The sequence below is a fragment of the Oryzias latipes genome, chromosome 21 (genome assembly GCF_053564925.1).
Source record: "Oryzias latipes strain Hd-rR chromosome 21, Olatipes_Hd-rR_3.1".
NCBI classification, from domain to species: domain Eukaryota; kingdom Metazoa; phylum Chordata; class Actinopteri; order Beloniformes; family Adrianichthyidae; genus Oryzias; species Oryzias latipes.
In genome coordinates, this window is record NC_136257.1 from 18,585,131 (window position 1) to 18,591,825 (window position 6,695).

Genomic DNA, 6,695 nt, shown 5'->3' on the forward strand with positions numbered 1-6,695 from the left:
ACCAGTATTTTATGTATTTGCTTCATTGGGCAGTTTAGTATCAAATGGCTAAATCTTAAATAAACACAACATCGAAAATGTTGTTTATGAATTGAAAGTATTTTGCACAGACAATTTTAAAAGCATCAAGACTGAGCTTTGAAACCTCCTAAAAGTATTTGTTTAATTGACAAACCAGAATTTGCAGTTTTAGGTCTGCTTTGGGCCTATACGGTCGTACAGTGGTCAGCGCTCTGGTTTCACAGCGAGAGGGCTTTGGTTCAAATCCCAGCTGGGACCTTTCTGTGTGGAGTTTTGTGGGTTTTCTCAAGGCACTCCGGCTTCCTCCCACAGTCCAAAAAATGCTTCATAGGTTAACTGGTAAGTGTCTCTAGGTGTGAGTATGCGTGATAGTGATTGTATGCCCTGCAACAGACTGGCAACCTGTCATGAGTGTACCCAGTCTTCGCCCAACAGTAGCCGGGTTAGGTTCTGGCAGCGCCATGACCCCAAAAGGGATGTAGCAGGTTGAGAAAATGGATGGACATTTGCTCCGGTGAAACTAACAAATGGAAATCTTCAAGGATCCACTGGCGAAGCCAAGTCATCCATTAGAGAGAGGCAGTGAGCGTGATTAGTCATAGTGGAGTCTGTGTCCTCTGCATCTGAACAAAGTTCTGTCTTTCCAGCTTGGCAGCACTAGAATAAAACTGAGGCGCTGAAAGATATTTTGACCTAAGTTTACATAATGATAAATCATGGATGGAAAACGGGATGTAATGTGGGGATGGAGAAATGTCTTTCTCCTCTATTTGAGTCACCCCAGAACATGTGCTTTATATTACAAGAGTATTATCTTTAATCTACTTGATAATTAAAAGAGTCAAAGTGACATATTTAGAATGTGTTAGGAAGTGTTTTATTTTGGTTAAGGAAAAATGCCTACCCAGATGTAAATGAAATTACATAAAATTACTTTTCAGGAAAGACATAACTTAGTAACACTATAAATACAAAACATTTGTGATGCAAGTACTTTAAATAAAGTAAATAAGGTTTGTTTTTTCTTTCGGTGTGTTTTGCTATTTTGTTTATAGCAAAGAAATCTAAATATCAAATAAGAGTGGACCAAATCAATAATAGATGACTTTCTAAATCAATTCATATCAATTTCACTTATTTATAAAGTTTACAACCAAGGTTGACTTGACTTAAAGCACTTAATAATAAATAAATAAATGAATAATAATAATAAAATAAATTTGACCACCGGGGGACAGTCTACCAGCTGTCCCCAACTTACCCCCCTCCTCATATAATCTCTTATTAGGGTGAGGGGGTGGGGGGGTTTAGCCTGCTATGCACTTTGGGGGGTGGAGCTACTTGGCAGTGGTCCCCCTCCCATGGTTACCATATGCAATGGGCCCCCCCTCTCTCGGTTTTATTTGCACCTATTAAGTTTGTTAGGTTTTCCCTAATTTACATATGCGCTGAGCTCTAAGGAGGGGAATCAGAACACAGCTGCAGCGCTATCAGAAAACATTAATTGCTCCCCTCCCATGGTTGCCGTATGTAATCGCCCCCCCCCTCTCGGTTTTATTTGCACCTTAGACATGTAGGGCCCTTGGTAGGGGGGGTGCTTGGACATCACTGCCAGCAAGCAGCAGATGTCCTCTCAACGCCCTACCCGCCAATTTTAACCGCACCTTAGACATTTAGGGTCCTTTGGTGGGGAGGGTAATGGGACATCACTGTGCGTAATCAGAAGATGTCCCCTTCAGTGCCCTACCCGCCAATTTTAACTACACCCCCTTAGTAAACACACCCTTCACTCCTCAAAATATACATTCCAACATAAACAAACACAGATGCACACGCACACCCTCACAAACACGCATTTCGCAAGGAAGGTGGGACCTTGGACCATCTGTCCCCTACCCCATCCCTGGGTGTTGGTTTCCTGGGCCCGGCGGTCCTCTCTCCACACGGGGAGAGGGATCCCTGAGCTTTCTGGCAAGGCCAGAAGCCGGGCATCACATCACACCTGAGCCGGGGGTGTCCGTGTCCCTGTGGTGTGGGTTCTTGTCCTTGCCCCTGGGTGCTGGGCCTCGCCAAATTTCTAACTGTGGCCGAGTCTGGTCGGGCCATGTTTACAACACCCCTCGTGGGCCCCCCTTTTCCCCTGGGTGCCCCCCTCCTGGGCGGAGAAGGCTACTGTTGGTAAATTGGTTCAGATTACTGTACAAAAATCCTAGATCAAAAGTCAGAGTGAACGGGCATTGCTCTGATTTTTTTAACATAGAGAGAGGAGTTCGACAGGGTGACTCACTGTCACCCATTTTGTTTGCTCTAAGTATTGAGCCTTTGGCACAGACAATTCGCCAAGATGACCAGATTGAGGGAATTAAAGACGGGGGAGGGATGATTCATAAAAATTCTTTTTTGCGGATGATAAATTACTGTTTTTGAAAAATCCTCAAATAATAATTCCAAGACTTATGCAATGTTTAAATAATTATGGTAATATTTCAGGATATAAGATCAACCAAAATAAATCAGAACCAATGATGACATCTGGATTGTGGCCCACCCAGCTTGACGGGAGGTAACTTTCCATTGGTCAAAACAGGGTTTCAGATATTTGGGAGTTATTTTGACAGCCCAACCTACACAACTCTATGAGGCTAATTATAAAAATCTGCTCAAACAAATAAAGAATGACCTGACTCGCTGGGAAATCTTACCTCTATCTCTACTGGGTAGAGTAGAAGCGGTGAGGATGAATGTGCTTACTTGTCTTTTGTTTGTGTTTCAATCTCTTCCGGTAAACATTCCTGTGTCAACTTTCAACGTGTTAAACAAAATGATAACTCAACTTAAATGGCAGCAAAAAAGACCCAGAAATTAGATTAAAAACATTATTCTTGCCAAAAAATAAGGGAGGTTTGGCTATACCAAACCTAAAATTTTACTATTGCTCAGTTGACAGCGATCGTAGCTTAGATTAGAGAGGATGAGGAAGTAAAATGGATTACAGTGGAACAAGGTGAAACTAAAGGGGTGTGGATGTCTACTCTTCCATTTACTGACCTAAAATCTGTCAACAAAATCAAAATTGGAAACAATTGGATCAAACATACTCTAAAGATTTGGACGGTAGTTGAAAAAATGCTACTTGATACTGGGTCAATTTCCAGAGCAATGCCTATTGTTGGTAATATAGACTTTCCACCTTCAACCTGGGATACCACCTTTAAGACATGGGCCACCAAAGGCCTTATAACTCTTAACCAGTTGTTCGATGGAACAGAACTTCACAGCTTCAAGGACAATTTGGTCTTCTGCCGAATGATTGTTATAAATATCTACAAATCAGGCATTACATCATGAAGCACAAAGAGTGAGAAAGAATCAATAAAACCCCAAACTGCATAGAACAATATTTTACTATAATCGCAGAAAAAAACTTTCCAACGCATAAACATGTTTCCAACTTGTATAAGAGACTCTCAACTGCCACCAGACAGAATACATATAATATCAAAGAAAAATGGGAATTGGAATCTAACTGCATAATAGAAGATGAACAATGGGATAAATTGTGTGAGGACTGCCATATAGGAATTAATAGACAACTATGGAAAGAGTTTGACTGCAAAATCAAAATGTGTTTTTTTCACACACCCCTGTTGATTTCTAATTTTGCCAAGGGCTCATCCACAGCCTTATGTTGGAGGCAATGTGGAAAAATTGGTGACCACACACATATTTTCTTTGATTGCCCAGTTATCTGTGAATTTTGGAAAGATATTAAAAGGGAGATTGAAACTATTGTAAAACATGACATTCCCTTAAGTACTCTGTCATATCTGCTTGGTGTATTTTCAAAAGACTTTGATGCTGATCAAATATATATAATGCCCATTTTACTACTGGTCGCAAAAAAAACCATAAAAAAAAAAAATGTAACATCACCTTCTGTAACTGAATGGAAACAAAGAATCAAACACGTTTATTTGATGGAAAAAATGACAGCATTGCTACAACTAAAATCAGATGTCTTTGAACGTCGATGGCACGGGGTTAAATTTTATTTGGGGTTGTGACTGTTCTTTTTACCTTTGATGGTGGTTGTATGAATATATGTTTAACTGAACTGCTTGTCACATCTTGCATCAATGCATTTTTTATTTTATTTTTTTGTTTTACCTGCTTTAGACGATATTGAATGTGGACTTACGGTCAAACTTGTTTCAGGGAACTGTTATGTTGGTTTTGTGTTGTGATGAGAAAACAAAAATAAAGAGTTAAAAAAAAAACTGTATTCAAATTAATACCAATAAACCAACATTCCATTTCAAGACCGTCTAGTTTGCCACAGATATTTCTTCCTCTGCAAAAGGCAGCCAAGCCGTTGTGAAGCTTGAAAGTGTGGGTTCATATATTACACTTTGCATGGCAGTTGTTTAGAAAACGTTAAAATGATTGTTCAGTAATGCATCATTGCAGTGTCTGACTCATGGCCATTTTCATCGCGTTGCATCTGTCATCTTGTCTCGCAGACCCGCAGAGTTTTCTCTGAAACCTACCCTGGGATCTGCGTTTTACATTTCAGATCTGGGGAAAATTTGGCTCAATCAATTTTGCTATCAATTAATAACAATATTCTGTCTTTTTTTCACAGATGGAAGCTTTTATGAAGAACTGGAACTTCCATTATCAAATAATGATGGCACTGTTGGCTTCCAGGGCTCAAAGATGCATGGTGTGTGTGTGTATGTGTTCAGGGAAGCAAACTCTTTTTGTCAAAGTAAGTAATGTATTTTGAAGAGTTGACTTTATTTTTTTGTCAGCATTTACACTTTAAAACCTGTTTTATGCATCAAATTAACATCTGCCACCTCTCTTCTGACACGCGTCAATTTCTCTTCTCAGCGCTTGTCCAAAAATGTGTTCATAAACTTGACGATCCCTCCATAAGTGGGAAAAACTACAATCAAACTTTTTTAGCTTCATCGCCACAAATAAGCAATGTTATTTAGCTTATATATGCACAGAAGACAGTATGGTGTTGAGAGATCACTTTTATTTGTTGTAAAGAGCTCTACAAAGGCATCTGTAATCCCGACTCTATGTCTGGATTCATGAGATCAATCAGAGATTCCCCCAGTACAGTGAGGTTTATCATCTACTGCATCTGAATGACGGATGCATTTAGATGTACTTCTACCTTTTGGTGCACTAGTTTGATGACTTGCTGTCATGCATTAGTCTGAGGAGGGAAAATTAAAAATAATAATAAAATTAGAGGACATACAAAAAAATTAAACTCTGGAAAAATCGCCCGGCCCAAAACTCGCTACTGCCAAACCACCGTGCCTGACGCCGAACGTGTCGCGTTTGGACATTGAAACTGTATGACCCTGCTGCGCAAATTGTGGTCAGTGCAAAGGTTGCTTTAAGATCAAGGGATCTTGAAAAACTAGACTGAATTATAGAGGCAAAGCTTTGAGTTCTGGACAAACCAACATGGCCCAACAATGGGCCTACATAGGTTGTTGGTGGGCTACTTGTGTAAATCCAGTAGCATGGGCAGCCTATGGCAACAAAAAACAACATGCAACTCATGAAGGATTACAATGGCTACTTGGGTTCATGAAGTTAGCACAGTCGGCCCCCACTCAATTCCAGGGTGATCCTACTTAATATCTACACAATGTGAATATCTACAGGTGGGGCCATTAAGGAACCCAAATGACACCCATTTTTTAAGGCCCCAATTAAAACCATATGGGGCACACATGGATATTTTATTTCCTTGTTCTAGCTGGTAAGAAAGCTCTGACTAAAAATAAGTTTCAACATAAAACCATGTCAAATATAAGCAGCAATGCCTTTGAACCATTCTGCTGGGACAAAGGCTACTTAAAACAAAAAAAAAAAGAAAATGTCAGGATTCTCTGTGTTCAGTCAAGTTACTTATTTTTCTTTGTTTTTATCTTTTCTTTTTTAAGCTTCAAACCCAAACATAAATTTGATTTGTAGTGTTTCTTTCCCTTCATTCTGCCAAATACAACTGAGTGATGTATTTATAGCAAACTAAAAAAAATAATTTCATTCTACCAGCAGAGCATGTTCCGTGTTGTTCCAGTCTTCCATGTCACCTTTGAAGTGTGAGTGAAACAATCTCATTCCTCTCACCAACACTCACTTCCTTTCTCCTCCAGTTGCTTTCTGAAAATAGCTTTTGAATTAGTCCATGGCAGCCAGAGTCATGTTTACGCTTTGCCGTCTTCCATACTGGAATCCTTCACACCAAGCTCTCAAAAATGTTCTGAAAATGTCAACAAGAGAAACCACAATATAAAGATTTTAAAAAAAGACCTGGACTTTAGAAACAGCTAAATATAACCGAGTACTACAATCCAGCCATACAAAACATGCATGAAACAGTGTGTACATTTCCAAAAATAGAAAGAAAAAAAAAGATTTAAAAAGAAAAGTTCTTTCAAACTTGATGTTTTTATTACAGCCATAAGCTATTTGAAGACTAGCATGGGCTAAATACCTGGTAGTAATTCAGATGTGAGACCTAAAACCACTTGTGTGTCGACGCTTGTATGTCTAACATTCATATAACTACTCTTGATACAAGTGCAGGCCAGATATGCTAACAAGTCCCTTTATATGTCCAAATCAAGTCTGAAGTCTTTAGT

At 39.3% G+C, this 6,695-nt stretch overlaps 1 long non-coding RNA gene across 1 annotated transcript in view; it reads right to left on the reverse strand.

Moving 5' to 3' along the window:
• LOC144988681 (uncharacterized) overlaps window positions 1–6,313 on the reverse strand; it is a 174,817-nt gene extending 168,504 nt beyond the window's left edge. Inside the window, exon 1 of the long non-coding RNA XR_013652654.1 lies at window positions 6,191–6,313. This is a non-coding gene — a long non-coding RNA (uncharacterized LOC144988681). The remainder of the gene's footprint in view (window positions 1–6,190) is intronic.
• Between the last annotated feature and the right edge of the window lie 382 nt (window positions 6,314–6,695).